The sequence below is a fragment of the Oncorhynchus kisutch genome, unplaced genomic scaffold (assembly GCF_002021735.2).
Source record: "Oncorhynchus kisutch isolate 150728-3 unplaced genomic scaffold, Okis_V2 Okis09a-Okis19a_hom, whole genome shotgun sequence".
Taxonomy (NCBI): Eukaryota; Metazoa; Chordata; class Actinopteri; order Salmoniformes; family Salmonidae; genus Oncorhynchus; species Oncorhynchus kisutch.
Window position 1 is genome coordinate 4019207 of NW_022261985.1, and position 17892 is coordinate 4037098.

A 17892-nucleotide genomic window follows, 5' to 3' on the forward strand; every position below is an offset into this window, starting at 1 on the left:
TCTGTGTGTGTGTGTGTGTGTGTGTGTGTGTGTGTGTGTGTGTGTGTGTATGCGCTCGCTCATTCAAGTGCAACCGTGTGTGCGTGCTTGCCTGGCGTGTGTGAATGTGTGTGTTGATCTGAAGCTAAACTAGTTGAATCAGACACACTGTCAGTTTGAATCAAAGCAGCAGTCTTGATATCATTGATACGTCAACACTCTGAGGGAGAGAATTTCAGAAATCAAAGCCAATAGACATTATCCTTGAAATGCTTTCCCCTGACATGATCATTATGAAAAGAGAAACCCTTATGAAAGCAGATGTTCTATGTTAGTCTGTTATATTCAATATGTTTGGCCAATGTGCCTTGGGTTTGATGTTCAATAGAAGGCATTTTCAACCTCTAATTCAACATGTAATGTTGTGTATGGAAAATGGATACTAGTGAAACGAGAGTACCATAGACAGACACCATGTCCTACTGATGTACTGGTTAACATCTACTACAGTTAACATATTATCAACTGTCACATGAACAACACCATCATATGGCTTGTTTACCATGACTAACAGTAGACCACTAGTATAGCTGAGGTTGTTTACCTTGACTAACAGTAGACCACTGGTATAGCTGAGGTTGAGGATATGGCTTGTTTACCATGACTAACAGTAGACCACTAGTATAGCTGAGGTTGAGGATATGACTTGTTTACCTTGACTAACAGTAGACCACTAGTATCAGCTGTTTCCTCCTTTTGTGTGTGTGTGTGTGTGTGTGTGTGTGTGTGTGTGTGTGTGTGTGTGTGTGTGCGCTCGTGATCTGATTTGATCTATCACAGTATCTGTTAGTCTCCAGCTATATCTGTTATGACTGGGGAGAGGGGTGCTCTGATGACTACCTGACCAGATGGGGAGAGTGGTGCTCTGATGACTACCTGACCAGATATATCTGTTATGACTGGGGAGAGTGGTGCTCTGATGACTACCTGACCAGATGGGGAGAGTGGTGCTCTGATGACTACCTGACCAGATGGGGAGAGTGGTGCTCTGATGACTACCTGACCAGATATATCTGTTATGACTGGGGAGAGTGGTGCTCTGATGACTACCTGACCAAATATATCTGTTATGACTGGGGAGAGTGGTGCTCTGATGACTACCTGACCAGATGGGGAGAGTGGTGTTCTGATGACTACCTGGCCAGATATATCTGTTCTGACTGGAGAGAGTGGTGCTCTGATGACTACCTGACCAGATATATCTGTTATGACTGGGGAGAGTGGTGCTCTGATGACTACCTGACCAGATATATCTGTTATAACTGGGGAGAGTGGTGCTCTGATGACTACCTGACCAGATATATCTGTTATAACTGGGGAGAGTGGTGCTCTGATGACTACCTGACCAGATATATCTGTTATAACTGGGGAGAGTTGTGCTCTGATGACTACCTGACCAGATATATCTGTTATAACTGGGGAGAGTGGTGCTCTGATGACTACCTGACCAGATATATCTGTTATAACTGGGGAGAGTGGTGCTCTGATGACTACCTGACCAGATATATCTGTTATAACTGGGGAGAGTGGTGCTCTGATGACTACCTGACCAGATATATATGTTATAACTGGGGAGAGTTGTGCTCTGATGACTACCTGACCAGATATATCTGTTATAACTGGGGAGAGTGGTGCTCTGATGACTACCTGACCAGATATATCTGTTATAACTGGGGAGAGTGGTGCTCTGATGACTACCTGACCAGATATATATGTTATAACTGGGGAGAGTGCTGCTCTGATGACAGCCTGAGTACAGAATCGATAGGTGACTCAGGGACAAGATGCTTTCAACAGCACTCACAATGGGACAATGTCCAAGCTCATGAACACTGAAAGCAGTCAAGGCTTCTCTGTTTCTCTGTTTTAAAAAGAAAAGGCAGTGGATGGGAGAGATTTCACACACACACACACACACACACACACACACACACACACACACACACACACACACACACACACACACACACACACACACACACACACACTGACACACACACACACACACTGACACAGAGCAATATCCATAGCTATTTTCTCTCATAGCTGCAATTCCCCAACGTGCTCAGGAGAGGCGGAGGTCAAGTCATGAGTCCTCCAAAACATGACCGCCAAACCGCGCTTCTTAACACCCGCCTGCTTAACCCGGAAGGCAGCCGCACCAATGTGTCGGAGGAAACACTATTCAACTCATGACCGGAGTCAGCCTGCAGGCGCCCGGCCCACCACCAGAGCACACTAGAGCGCGATGAGCCAAGTAAAGCCCCCCCGGACAAACCCTCCCCTAACCCGGACAACGCTGGGCCAATTGTGCACGCCCTATGGGACTCCCGGTTGTGACACAGCCTGGGATCAAAGCCGGGTCTGTAGGGACGCCTCAAGCACTGTGATGAAGTGCCTTACACCTCTGAGCCACTCGGAGGCCCATTCCTTTTCTTTTTTATCCTGAAAAACTCCCCAGTCCTTAACGATTACAAGCATACCCATAACATGATGCAGCCACCACTATGCTTGAAAATATGGTACTCAGCAATGTGTTGTATTGGATTGGTCCTTAACACAACACCTTGTAGGCCAGTGACAAAAAAATCTCAATTGAATCAATTTTACATTCAGGCTGTAGCACAACAAAATGTGGAAAAGGTTAAGGGGTGTGAATACATTCTGAAGGCACTATAGGTGAAGGTAGGTAGATTTAGGCATAGCCGTGGGAAGTAGGGGTACTGAGTGTGCTGCAGCACCCCCTGTGATGATTTGGCTCAGTTGGTAGAGCATGGTACTTGCAATGCTATGATTGTGGGTTCGTTTCCCATGGGGGACCAGTACGAGAAAGTATGAAAATGTTTGCACTCACCACTGTAAGTTACTCTGGATGAGTGTCTACTAAAACGGAAATGGAATGAATAAACCATTTCAGTTTTCACATAGAAATAAGTTGAATTTGCAAAGTATTTCAAGAAACTGGAAAACATATATCAAGCAAGTATTTTTATATTCCACAAGCATTATCAGATTGTTTTGAACAGATAATTATCAGACTCAAGTTACAAAAATAGGTAAACACTAAAATATATTTAGTTTAAAAAATCACAAAGTATCGACGTCTGTAACACGGACCTTTACTAGTCCTGTATTAACAGACCTTTACTAGTCCTGTATTAACAGACCTTTACTAGTCCTGTATTAACAGACCTTTACTAGTCCTGTATTAACAGACCTTTACTAGTCCTGTATTAACAGACCTTTACTAGTCCTGTATTAACAGACCTTTACTAGTCCTGTATTAACAGACTTTTACTAGTCCTGTATTAGAGGACCGTTCAACCGTCTTAATGAATATACCTTTGTTCTCACAGGTCCAGCCGAAGCCTCCAAAGAAGAAGTGTGAGTATCAAATCAAATCAAATCAAATTTATTTATATAGCCCTTCGTACATCAGCTGATATCTCAAAGTGCTGTACAGAAACCCAGCCTAAAACCCCAAACAGCAAGCAATGCAGGTGTAGAAGCACGGTATGGTTGTCTCTCTCTGGCCCCAAGCCCATATTTCTCTCACTAATCCACTGCTTTTCAATTCTTAAGGGGGCACAAACGAGTGTACACATTATTTGGGGAGTAAGGGGAATCGGCATTGAGCCCATGTTGTTATTGTTGTTGTTGTCATTATGACAGGTGTAGATGTAGAATGTGCTGTTGTTGTCAGTATGACAGCTGTAGATGTAGAATGTGCTGTTGTCATTATGACAGCTGTAGGTGGAGAATGTGCTGTTGTCATTATGACAGCTGTAGATGGAGAATGTGCTTTTGTTGTCATTATGACAGCTGTAGATGGAGAATGTGCTGTTGTTGTCTGTATGACAGCTGTAGGTGGAGAATATGTGGTTGTTGTCAGTATGACAGCTGTAGGTGGAGAATATGTGGTTGTTGTCAGTATGACAGCTGTAGGTGGAGAATATGTGGTTGTTGTCAGTATGACAGCTGTAGGTGGAGAACGTGCTGTTGTTGTCAGTATGACAGCTGTAGGTGGAGAATATGTGGTTGTTGTCATGACAGCTGTAGATGGAGAATGTGCTGTTGTCATTATGACAGCTGTAGATGGAGAATGTGCTGTTGTTGTCATTATGACAGCTGTAGATGGAGAATGTGCTGTTGTTTTCATTATGACAGCTGTAGATGGAGAATGTGCTGTTGTTGTCATTATGACAGCTGTAGATGGAGAATGTGCTGTTGTTGTCAGTATGACAGGTGTAGATGGAGAATGTGCTGTTGTCAGCATGACAGCTGTAGATGGAGAATGTGCTGTTGTTGTCAGTATGACAGCTGTAGATGGAGAATGTGCTGTTGTTGTCAGTATGACAGCCGTAGATGGAGAATGTGCTGTTGTCAGTATGACAGCTGTAGGTGGAGAATGTGCTGTTGTTGTCAGTATGACAGGTGTAGATGGAGAATGTGCTGTTGTTGTCAGTATGACAGGTGTAGATGGAGAATGTGCTGTTGTCATTATGACAGCTGTAGGTGGAGAATATGTGGTTGTTGTCAGTATGACAGCTGTAGGTGGAGAATATCTGGTTGTTGTCAGTATGACAGCTGTAGGTGGAGAATGTGGTTGTTGTCAGTATGACAGCTGTAGGTGGAGAATGTGCTGTTGTCAGTATGACAGCTGTAGGTGGAGAATGTGCTGTTGTCAGTATGACAGCTGTAGGTGGAGAATATGTGGTTGTTGTCATGACAGCTGTAGATGGAGAATGTGCTGTTGTCATTATGACAGCTGTAGATGGAGAATGTGCTGTTGTTGTCATTATGACAGCTGTAGATGGAGAATGTGCTGTTGTTGTCATTATGACAGCTGTAGATGGAGAATGTGCTGTTGTTGTCATTATGACAGCTGTAGATGGAGAATGTGCTGTTGTTGTCAGTATGACAGGTGTAGATGGAGAATGTGCTGTTGTCAGCATGACAGCTGTAGATGGAGAATGTGCTGTTGTTGTCAGTATGACAGGTGTAGATGGAGAATGTGCTGTTGTTGTCAGTATGACAGCTGTAGATGGAGAATGTGCTGTTGTCAGTATGACAGCCGTAGATGGAGAATGTGCTGTTGTCAGTATGACAGCTGTAGGTGGAGAATGTGCTGTTGTTGTCAGTATGACAGCTGTAGATGGAGAATGTGCTGTTGTTGTCAGTATGACAGGTGTAGATGGAGAATGTGCTGTTGTTGTCAGTATGACAGGTGTAGATGGAGAATGTGCTGTTGTCATTATGACAGCTGTAGGTGGAGAATATGTGGTTGTTGTCAGTATGACAGCTGTAGGTGGAGAATGTGGTTGTTGTCAGTATGACAGCTGTAGGTGGAGAATATGTGGTTGTTGTCAGTATGACAGCTGTAGGTGGAGAATGTGCTGTTGTCAGTATGACAGCTGTAGGTGGAGAATGTGTTGTTGTTGTCAGTATGACAGCTGTAGGTGGAGAATATGTGGTTGTTGTCAGTATGACAGCTGTAGGTGGAGAATGTGCTGTTGTCAGTATGACAGCTGTAGGTGGAGAATGTGCTGTTGTCAGTATGACAGCTGTAGATGGAGAATGTGCTGTTGTTGTCAGTATGACAGCTGTAGGTGGAGAATATGTGGTTGTTGTCAGTATGACAGCCGTAGGTGGAGAATGTGCTGTTGTCAGTATGACAGCCATAGGTGTAGAATGTGCTGTTGTTGTCAGTATGACAGCTGTAGGTGGAGAATATGTTGTTGTTGTCAGTATGACAGCTGTAGGTGGAGAATGTGCTGTTGTCAGTATGACAGCTGTAGGTGGAGAATATGTAGTTGTTGTCAGTATGACAGCTGTAGATGGAGAATGTGCTGTTGTTGTCAGTATGACAGGTGTAGATGGAGAATGTGCTGTTGTTGTCAGTATGACAGCTGTAGATGGAGAATGTGCTGTTGTTGTCAGTATGACAGCTGTAGGTGGAGAATGTGCTGTTGTCAGTATGACAGCTGTAGATGGAGAATGTGCTGTTGTCAGTATGACAGCTGTAGGTGGAGAATATGTGGTTGTTGTCAGTATGACAGCTGTAGGTGGAGAATGTGCTGTTGTCAGTATGACAGCCGTAGGTGGAGAATGTGCTGTTGTTGTCAGTATGACAGCTGTAGGTGGAGAATATGTGGTTGTTGTCAGTATGACAGCTGTAGATGGAGAATGTGCTGTTGTTGTCAGTATGACAGCTGTAGATGGAGAATGTGCTGTTGTTGTCAGTATGACAGCTGTAGGTGGAGAATGTGCTGTTGTTGTCAGTATGACAGCTGTAGGTGGAGAATGTGCTGTTGTCAGTATGACAGCTGTAGGTGGAGAATATGTGGTTGTTGTCAGTATGACAGCTGTAGATGGAGAATGTGCTGTTGTTGTCAGTATGACAGCTGTAGATGGAGAATGTGCTGTTGTTGTCAGTATGACAGCTGTAGATGGAGAATGTGCTGTTGTTGTCAGTATGACAGCTGTAGATGGAGAATGTGCTGTTGTTGTCAGTATGACAGCTGTAGGTGGAGAATGTGCTGTTGTTGTCAGTATGACAGCTGTAGGTGGAGAATATGTGGTTGTTGTCAGTATGACAGCTGTAGGTGGAGAATGTGCTGTTGTCAGTATGACAGCCGTAGGTGGAGAATGTGCTGTTGTTGTCAGTATGACAGCTGTAGGTGGAGAATATGTGGTTGTTGTCAGTATGACAGCTGTAGATGGAGAATGTGCTGTTGTTGTCAGTATGACAGCTGTAGATGGAGAATGTGCTGTTGTTGTCAGTATGACAGCTGTAGGTGGAGAATGTGCTGTTGTTGTCAGTATGACAGCTGTAGGTGGGGAATGTGCTGTTGTCAGTATGACAGCTGTAGGTGGAGAATATGTGGTTGTTGTCAGTATGACAGCTGTAGGTGGAGAACGTGCTGTTGTCAGTATGACAGCTGTAGGTGGAGAATGTGCTGTTGTTGTCAGTATGACAGCTGTAGGTGGAGAATGTGCTGTTGTCAGTATGACAGCTGTAGGTGGAGAATATGTGGTTGTTGTCAGTATGACAGCTGTAGGTGGAGAACGTGCTGTTGTCAGTATGACAGCTGTAGGTGGAGAATGTGCTGTTGTTGTCAGTATGACAGCTGTAGGTGGAGAATGTGCTGTTGTCAGTATGACAGCTGTAGGTGGAGAATATGTGGTTGTTGTCAGTATGACAGCTGTAGGTGGAGAACGTGCTGTTGTCAGTATGACAGCTGTAGGTGGAGAATGTGCTGTTGTTGTCAGTATGACAGCTGTAGGTGGAGAATATGTGGTTGTTGTCAGTATGACAGCTGTAGGTGGAGAATATGTGGTTGTTGTCAGTATGACAGCTGTAGGTGGAGAATGTGCTGTTGTCAGTATGACAGCTGTAGGTGGAGAATATGTGGTTGTTGTCAGTATGACAGCTGTAGGTGGAGAACGTGCTGTTGTCAGTATGACAGCTGTAGGTGGAGAATGTGCTGTTGTTGTCAGTATGACAGCTGTAGGTGGAGAATATGTGGTTGTTGTCAGTATGACAGCTGTAGGTGGAGAATGTGGTTGTTGTAAGCTAATAGGTCATGTTCTTTCATTAAAGCTGAAGAACCTTCCACGTCACTGCTCTGTTTATCCCAGCCAGGCACCACAAACATCTCCATCCGGGCCTCTCCATCCGGTCCCACTCACTCTCAGTCCTCACCTCGCCCACAGGGCCTCTCCATCCGGTCCCACTCACTCTCAGTCCTCACCTCGCCCACAGGGCCTCTCCATCCGGTCCCACTCACACTCAGTCCTCACCTCGCCCACAGGGCCTCTCCATCCGGTCCCACTCACTCTCAGTCCTCACCTCGCCCACAGGGCCTCTCCATCCGGTCCCACTCACTCTCAGTCCTCACCTCGCCCACAGGGCCTCTCCATCCGGTCCCACTCACACTCAGTCCTCACCTCGCCCACAGGGCCTCTCCATCCGGTCCCACTCACTCTCAGTCCTCACCTCGCCCACAGGGCCTCTCCATCCGGTCCCACTCACTCTCAGTCCTCACCTCGCCCACAGGGCCTCTCCATCCGGTCCCACTCACACTCAGTCCTCACCTCGCCCACAGGGCCCTGCCTCTCAACTATAAAAGGAAAAACACAATTTCCTAGAATTAATGAGTCAGACATTAGTCAAGTACTGTGGACTACTTCCTGATAAACATATTGACAGTTAGGCAGAGTTCTCAACAAGCTGCCTGATAAACATATTGACAGGCAAGTCAAGTTCTCAACAAGCCTAGCGGGTCCCATGTGGCTCAGTTGGTAGAGCATGGTGCTTGCAATGCCAGGGTTGTGGGAGAATATGGGTTCGATTTCCACGGAGGACCAGTACGAAGTTAAAAAAAAGTGTGACTGAAAGTCGCTCTGGATAAGAGCCTCTGCTAAATGACTGAACATAATGATAGCCAGGTCATCAATGAGACTGGTTTCGGCACTGCTACAGAGCTTCAAACAGGTCTCTGGTGGAGAAAAGACCCCTAGACGGTGAACACCCATGAACACGCACATTTACATATTGGACAGACCTGAGTTGATCATGCCATTCATTAACCTTTGTTTGATGTGACTGTGTGTTTGACCGTGTGTCAGAGCTCCCGGGGGTGATGGACTTATCACTGACTTATTACTGACTGGCTGACTTATTACTGACTGACGTATTACTGACTGACTGACTGACTTATTACTGACTGACTGACTTATTACTGACTGACTGACTTATTACTGACTGACTGACTTATTACTGACTGACTGACTTATTACTGACTGACTGACTTATTACTGACTGAGTTATGACTGACTGACTGAGTTATGACTGACTGACTGAGTTATTACTGTCTGAGTTATTACTGACTGGCTGAATTATTACTGACTGGCTGAGTTATTACTGACTGACTGAGTTGTTACTGACTGACTGAGTTATGACTGACTGAGTTATGACTGACTGAGTTATGACTGACTGACTGAGTTATGACTGACTGAGTTATGACTGACTGAGTTATGACTGACTGAGTTATGACTGACTGAGTTATTACTGACTGAGTTATTACTGACTGAGTTATTACTGACTGAGTTATTACTGACTGAGTTATTACTGACTGACTGAATTGTTACTGACTGACTGAATTGTTACTGACTGAGTTATGACTGACTGAGTTATGACTGACTGAAGTATTACTGACTGAAGTATGACTGACTGACTGAGTTATGACTGACTGACTGAGTTATGACTGACTGAGTTATTACTGACTGAGTTATGACTGACTGAGTTATGACTGACTGAGTTATGACTGACTGAGTTATGACTGACTGAGTTATGACTGACTGACTGAGTTATGACTGACTGAGTTATGACTGACTGAGTTATGACTGACTGAGTTATTACTGACTGAGTTATTACTGACTGAGTTATTACTGACTGAGTTATTACTGAGTTATTACTGACTGAGTTATTACTGACTGAGTTATTACTGACTGACTGAATTGTTACTGACTGACTGAATTGTTACTGACTGAGTTATGACTGACTGAGTTATTACTGACTGAGTTATTACTGACTGAGTTATGACTGACTGAGTTATGACTGACTGACTGAGTTATGACTGACTGAGTTATGACTGACTGAGTTATGACTGACTGACTGAGTTATGACTGACTGAGTTATGACTGACTGAGTTATGACTGACTGAGTTATTACTGACTGAGTTATTACTGACTGAGTTATTACTGACTGAGTTATTACTGACTGAGTTATTACTGACTGACTGAATTGTTACTGACTGACTGAATTGTTACTGACTGAGTTATGACTGACTGAGTTATTACTGACTGAGTTATTACTGACTGAGTTATTACTGACTGAGTTATTACTGACTGACTGAATTGTTACTGACTGAGTTATGACTGACTGAGTTATGACTGACTGAAGTATTACTGACTGAAGTATTACTGACTGAGTTATGACTGACTGACTGAGTTATGACTGACTGGCTGAGTTATGACTGACTGGCTGAGTTATGACTGACTGGCTGAGTTATTACTGACTGGCTGAGTGAGTTATTACTGACTGACTGAGTTATTACTGACTGACTGAGTTATGACTGACTGAGTTATGACTGACTGAGTTATGACTGACTGACTGAGTTATGACTGACTGACTGAGTTATTACTGACTGGGTTATTACTGACTGAGTTATTACTGACTGAGTTATTACTGACTGAGTTATTACTGACTGAGTTATGACTGACTGAGTTATGACTGACAGTTATTACTGACTGAGTTATTACTGACTGACTGAATTGTTACTGACTGACTGAATTGTTACTGACTGAAGTATTACTGACTGACTGAGTTATGACTGACTGAGTTATGACTGACTGAGTTATGACTGACTGAGTTATGACTGACTGAGTTATGACTGACTGAGTTATGACTGACTGAGTTATGACTGACTGAGTTATGACTGACTGAGTTATGACTGACTGAGTTATGACTGACTGAGTTATGACTGACTGAGTTATTACTGACTGACTGAGTTATTACTGACTGACTGAGTTATGACTGAGTTATTACTGACTGAGTTATTACTGACTGACTGAATTGTTAGTGACTATTACTGACTGATGATGTCATTTACAGCACAGAGGAGTCTGCACAAGAAGAAGAAAAAAGGATGTGAGTAACGTGTGTGTGTGTGTGTGTGTGTGTGTGTGTGTGTGTGTGTGTGTGACTTGGTTTGCTTGAAGGTCACTGTGATCAAGACCTGTCTATCTATGTCTTTCTCACTGTGTGTGTGTGTGTGTCCTCTTCTCTCAGGAACTATGGAGGTGTGTATGTGGGACTACCAGCAGACCTGAGCATTATGCCTCCTATCCAGATGGGAACACACCAAGGTAACAGTCATACAGAGATAGGCTGGGTATTGTTCTTACACAAGATGTGCTGGGTTTGGATGTGAGTTTGAGAGGATGTCCACGTCTCAATGTGTTTCTCAGCCTCCGTTATAGACACAAAGACTCTCAATTTCCTGTCAGGCCTTAGAGGTCAGGAGGAAGCATGAGAGAGTTCTGGTTCAAATTCTTCTGACTGAGGAGGATCATTCTGAGAGAGAGGGATGTGGATATGGTGCTGTGGAACTGATCTGGTTGTGCGGGAGTGATCTGGTTGTGTGTTAGTGATCTGGTGGTGTGTTAGGGATCTGGTGGTGCCAGAGTGATCTGGTGGTGTGTTAGTGATCTGGTGGTGTGTTAGTGATCTGGTGGTGCCAGAGTGATCTGGTGGTGTGTTAGTGATCTGGTGGTGCCAGAGTGATCTGGTGGTGTGTTAGTGATCTGGTGGTGTGTTAGTGATCAGGTGGTGCCAGAGTGATCTGGTGGTGTGTTAGTGATCTGGTGGTGCGGGAGTGATCTGGTGGTGCGGGAGTGATCTGGTGGTGCGGGAGTGATCTGGTGGTGCGTTAGTGATCTGGTGGTTCGTTAGTGATCTGGTGGTGCGTTAGTGATCTGGTGGTGCGGGAGTGATCTGGTGGTGCGGGAGTGATCTGGGGGTGCGGGAGTGATCTGGGGGTGCGGGAGTGATCTGGGGGTGCGGGAGTGATCTGGGGGTGCGGGAGTGATCTGGGGGTGCGGGAGTGATCTGGGGGTGCGGGAGTGATCTGGGGGTGCGGGAGTGATCTGGGGGTGCGGGAGTGATCTGGGGGTGCGGGAGTGATCTGGGGGTGCGGGAGTGATCTGGTGGTGCGGGAGTGATCTGGTGGTGCGTGATATTGATGCAACAGATACAGGTTATACACAGTGAATGTGTGTGTGTGTGTGTGTGTGTGTGTGTGTGTGTGTGTGTGTGTGTGTGTGTGTGTGTGTGCGCGCGCGCACACACCAGAAGTCCCCACAAGAATAGTAAACAAACCAAAATCAGACCAACTGGGGACATTTTGTTAGTCCCCACAAGGTCAAATGCTATTTCTAGGGAGTTTAGGGTTAAGGTTAGAATTAGTGTTAGGGTTAGAATTATGTTATGGGTTAGGAGCTAGAGTTTAAGGTTAGGTTTTTGGGTAAGAAAACAGTTTAGGGGTTAGTGAAAATTGGATTTTGATTGGGACTGAATTATGTATGTGTGTGTGCGTGAGACTACACATTTGTGTGGTCATGTGTGTGTTTGTGCGTCCCGTTGGGTGTTATAATGAGGAGACTGGGGTCCTGTGGCAGGTAATTGGTAATGCCACTCTCCCCAGGGACTGGCAGAAGTGATGAGCACCTCAAGGAGGCTAGGGCTTACAGCCTTAATGAAGCTGTGTGTCTGTGTGTGTCTGTGTGTGTCTGTGTGTGTGTGTGTGCGTCAACGTCTAGTCATTTTCTCTTTTCTCCCCACAGATGAGTGAAGCATCATTGAAACACCTTTCACTAAAGGTATGATGTCAACAGCCCCGATCTCAATATCAGATGTCAATGTCCTATGTTAAACTCTCTGCCTCAATCTCAGAAGTTCATCTTTTGGGACTCTCACACCCACTACAGAGAGAGAGAGAGAACCTTCAGGATAATGATGATGTCAGCAAGAATGAAGGAATTAATTGTTCTCTTTGATCTCTGATTGGCTCCATGGGACCCAGTAGAACCCCTGGGGGACCAATCATCTCCCTCTCTCGTGCCATAGGAACTGAACTGGGATCAGTTTCTAAGGTGAGTAATCAGACAATGGGTCATATGCTCACCATGGATGTGACTGCTCAGGAATCAGCGTTGTTTTTAATAGGCACAAAACAGAAGAAAAAAGTCTAAAACTAAATGAAAGGGAGAGGTACTTGTCCAATAAGAAATACTTGTTTTCATTTGGGTTACACAAAGTTTGAAAACAGGCACTCTAATGAATACGACCCAGGTCAAAGGGCATCACGGATGTTGGAGTCGGCATTCACCACTCAGGATCATGAGACAAGACAACCTTCTACTCAGAACTAAATGTCAGACGGGATCAGATAGGCCTATTCAGATCTCAGCAATACCAGGAAACAAGACCTCTCTCAGAACTCCTATTCAAATATTTCTTGATTTTCTCTCTCTGTCTCTGAGTCAATAGTTCTCAGAAATTCTCTCTATAGGAGCTGGATCAAATGTTCCCCATTGTATCATTGGTTGAATAGAGAAGAATCTTTCTTCACTCAATATGTAGCATATGTATTTGGAGCATCGATATGTAGCATATGTATTTGGAGCATCAATATGTAGCATATGTCTTTGGAGCATCGATATGTAGCATATGTATTTGGAGCATCAATATGTAGCATATGTATTTGGAGCATCGATATGTAGCATATGTATTTGGAGCATCGATATGTAGCATATGTATTTGGAGCATCGATATGTAGCATATGTATTTGGAGCATCGATATGTAGCATATGTATTTGGAGCATCGATATGTAGCATATGTATTTGGAGCATCAATATGTAGCATATGTATTTGGAGCATCCACGTTTTCTTTTCTTGAATGTATTCCAACATGTTAAATATTTTCACAACATAGTTTCCACATTCTTAAATACATCTCATGGAAATGCATTGTGTGCTCGTGTGCATATGTCTTCACGTATGATTTCTGTACGTTTGCGTGCATGTGTTGTGTGTCTGTCTCTGTGTGTGTTTTTTTCTGTGTGTAATTGAAAGGCCTATTCCTCACCATTCATTTCCTCAGTATGACTAGCCTACACTTCATGTACAATTTACTTGTTTCAAATGACTACAGACTAGTTTTAGATCGACTCCTTGGAGACCGTAACTATCAACTCCTTGGAGACCGTAACTATCAACTCCTTGGAGACAGCAACTACCGACTCCTTGGAGACAGCAACTACCGACTCCTTGGAGACAGCAACTACCGACTCCTTGGAGACAGTAACTACCGACTCCTTGGAGACAGTAACTACCGACTTCTTGGAGACCATAACTATCAACTCCTTGGAGACCATAACTATCAACTCCTTGGAGACCGTAACTATCAACTCCTTGGAGACCGTAACTATCAACTCCTTGGAGACCGTAACTACCGACTTCTTGGAGACCGTAACTATTAACTCCTTGGAGACCGTAACTATCAACTCCTTGGAGACTAACTATCAACTCCTTGGAGACCGTAACTACCGACTCCTTGGAGACCGTAACTATCAACTCCTTGGAGACTGTAACTATCAACTCCTTGGAGACCGTAACTACCGACTCCTTGGAGACCGTAACTACCGACTCCTTGGAGACCGTAACTATCAACTCCTTGGAGACCGTAACTACCCACTTCTTGGAGACCATAACTATCAACTCCTTGGAGACCGTCAACAACCGACTCCTTGGAGACCGTAACTATCAACTCCTTGGAGACCGTAACTATCAGCTCCTTGGAGACCGTAACTATCAGCTCCTTGGAGACCATAACTATCAACTCCTTGGAGACCATAACTATCAACTCCTTGGAGACCGTAACTATCAACTCCTTGGAGACCGTAACTATCAACTCCTTGGAGACCGTAACTATCAACTTCTTGGAGACCGTAACTATCAACTCCTTGGAGACCGTAACTACCGACTTCTTGGAGACCATAACTATCAACTCCTTGGAGACCGTAACTACCGACTCCTTGGAGACCATAACTATCAACTCCTTGGAGACCGTAACTACCGACTCCTTGGAGACCATAACTATTAACTCCTTGGAGACCGTAACTATCGACTCCTTGGAGACCATAACTATCGACTCCTTGGAGACCGTAACTACCGACTCCTTGGAGACCGTAACTATTAACTCCTTGGAGACCGTAACTATCGACTCCTTGGAGACCATAACTATCGACTCCTTGGAGACTAACTATCAACTCCTTGGAGACCGTAACTACCGACTCCTTGGAGACCGTAACTATCAACTCCTTGGAGACTGTAACTATCAACTCCTTGGAGACCGTAACTACCGACTCCTTGGAGACCGTAACTATCAACTCCTTGGAGACCGTAACTACCCACTTCTTGGAGACCATAACTATCAACTCCTTGGAGACCGTCAACAACCGACTCCTTGGAGACCGTAATTATCAGCTCCTTGTAGACAGTAACTATCAACTCCTTGGAGACCGTAACTACAGACTTCTTGGAGACCTTTCAGAGACACAACTTTTCAGAGACACATTTCAGAGACACAACTCTGACTGTATGATAAATTAAACTACATGCCCAGACTGTTTTTACTCTTATTCTTGAGTGTAGATACCATAACCTATGTAACAACAGCAACCTACTTACTCTAGGTTGACAGTATGGGAAAAATCCATGATGAAATTATGAATCTGTGTACATGTGCGTATGTGTGACACAAGATGTCAATCACCTACAGCACAAGCAGCATCCACACTCTCTTACTGTGTTTGTTGTCCTTGTGGTTCATTACGTCAACAAGCTAGCTAAAACAGTGGTCTGGTTATCAGTCAAACGGCTTAAAGATTTCAGTAACATGGTTCAGGCCTTATTGAATTGACTTGCCCTATGGACTGGTTGGACTGTGGTTGTGTTCCAAATGGAACACTATTCCCTATATTGTGCCCTTGACCAGGGCCGGTAAAGTATTGTGGTGCTGTTTATAACGGTGCCATCTGGGATGGAACCTGTGTCTTGTGTCCCCTTGTAGAGGACTGAGTAGGAAGTAGTTGGTGTTTTCAAAGGAGATGGTTTTTCATGACATCATTTCCTTTGTGTTGTGTGGTGTTGTGTGTCAGTCACCTCTCAGTAACACTGGCTAATCCGGGAACATTGGATAATCACCAACTCTGTTATTATCAACCTAGAAAACACAGAATACACAGTCTCTATGGTAACATCTCATCTGTGTGTGTGTGTGTGTGTGTGTGTGTGTCCATCACAATCCTCTTCATCTTTACTTCCTGGACTCCATTAAGGTTTGTTGTCCAGATTATGTTGTAACATGATGTCAAATAAACCAATGAGATGGGTTGATGCACATACAATAGTTTTCCTCGCTGTATATCTTGACTGTCTTGTTGGTTTTGATTCCACCTCCCTTGAAGCCACGTACGACCATCTTGATCTCATGAGTTTACATTCTGTTTCGCTACACGGATTGGCAAAACATGATGTGAACTCATGAGTTCAAGACTGTCCTACGAGGCTGCCTCCCTTGTTCCAGAGAATAAAGAGATCTTTCATTTGTGGTGATTAAATACATGGCAGGAACAACGACACTCGCACGCGCACACACACACGTGCACGCACACACACACACGCGCATGCACGCTCACACACACACACACACACACACACACACACACACACACACACACACACACACACACACACACACACACACACACACACACACAGAGAGAGAGGTTGGTGGCACCTTAATTGGGGAGAATGAGTTTGTGATAATGCCGGGAGAGGAACCAGTAGAATGGTATCAAATACATCAATCACATGGTTTCCATGGTTTCCAGGTGTTTGACGCCATTCCATTTGCTCCGTTCTGGCCATTATTATGAGCCGTCCTCCCCTCAGCAGCCTCCACTGACACACACACCCCCGCACCTCTTTGTCACAGTAAATGGCGTGTAGACCAGTACCTCTGGTCTCAGCAATGTAGCTAATTGCTGTTCTCTCAGGTAATGGGTGATAACACAAAGTCTACGTCCCTTGTGGGACCCTGTTTTCTATGTCGTGCACTACTTTTGACCATGGCCCACATAGGGCTTTGGTCGTAAGTAGTGCACTATTAGGGAATAGGATGCCATTCCTACATGGCCAATGACTCACAACACTAAATCCCACTCACTCAGTCACTTCTCCCTGCTAGTTACAAACACCAACGCGAAGCAGACCTCTTCCGCTGAATCATCACTGGTTAATGGTAGTCACATGACTGTGTTCTATTGCCTTTAGAGCATCATTGGAACAGCATGAACAGCACAACTGGGACATCTCATCACAGAGAGGAGGCAGTTGCCCCTGGACACTGATATAATGTACAGATAAGAAACTGTGGTGGGTAAACTGATCCTAGATCTGTGCCTATGGGCATATTCTACCAGGAGCCACTTGAGGTTTGGCCCGAGGCTGCAAGGGTAGATGGGATGTTGAAGGATCTCTCAGGGGGATTGATGGTGGATTCCTGACTGGTGACGTGGCATTAACTGCAGGCCAAACACTGCCAATCAACAACACTGTAATCATAATAAGCTGCTTTCTGTGACGCATGAAATGATACATGTCCACAGATAGATTATTTCACCTTTATTTAACCAGGCAAGTCAGTTAAGAACAAATTCTTATTTTCAATGATGGCCTAGGAACAGTGGGTTAACTGCTGTTCAGGGGCAGAACGACAGATTTGTACCTTGTCAGCTCGGGGGTTTGAACTTGCACTCTAACCACTAGGCTACCCTACCGCCCCGGGTAGCCTAACAGGATGGGCCGTTTTAAAGATTCTCTAAAACAACTAAATGATGGGGTAATAGGAAATATAACTATATGTAGTATTTCATGTTGAAAGAAGAACAGTTTTGATGGTAGTAGTTCAGTTGGATGTAACAGCAGAGTCGAAACGGAAGTGTCTTGCTGTTCCACTGTCTGCCACAAAGTGTCAGTGTTATTCCACAGGAGAAATCACATTACAGTTGTTTCAATGCTGGCCTTCTATGCTGTGTAAAGCAGAGGAGGCTGGTGGGAAGAGGGCAGTGGCGGTTCTAGCTTGTATGGCCCCCTTCACTCGAGCATCAATACATTACCCATCCCCCAACACTGTCAACCAAGAGTCAAGAATAAACTAATT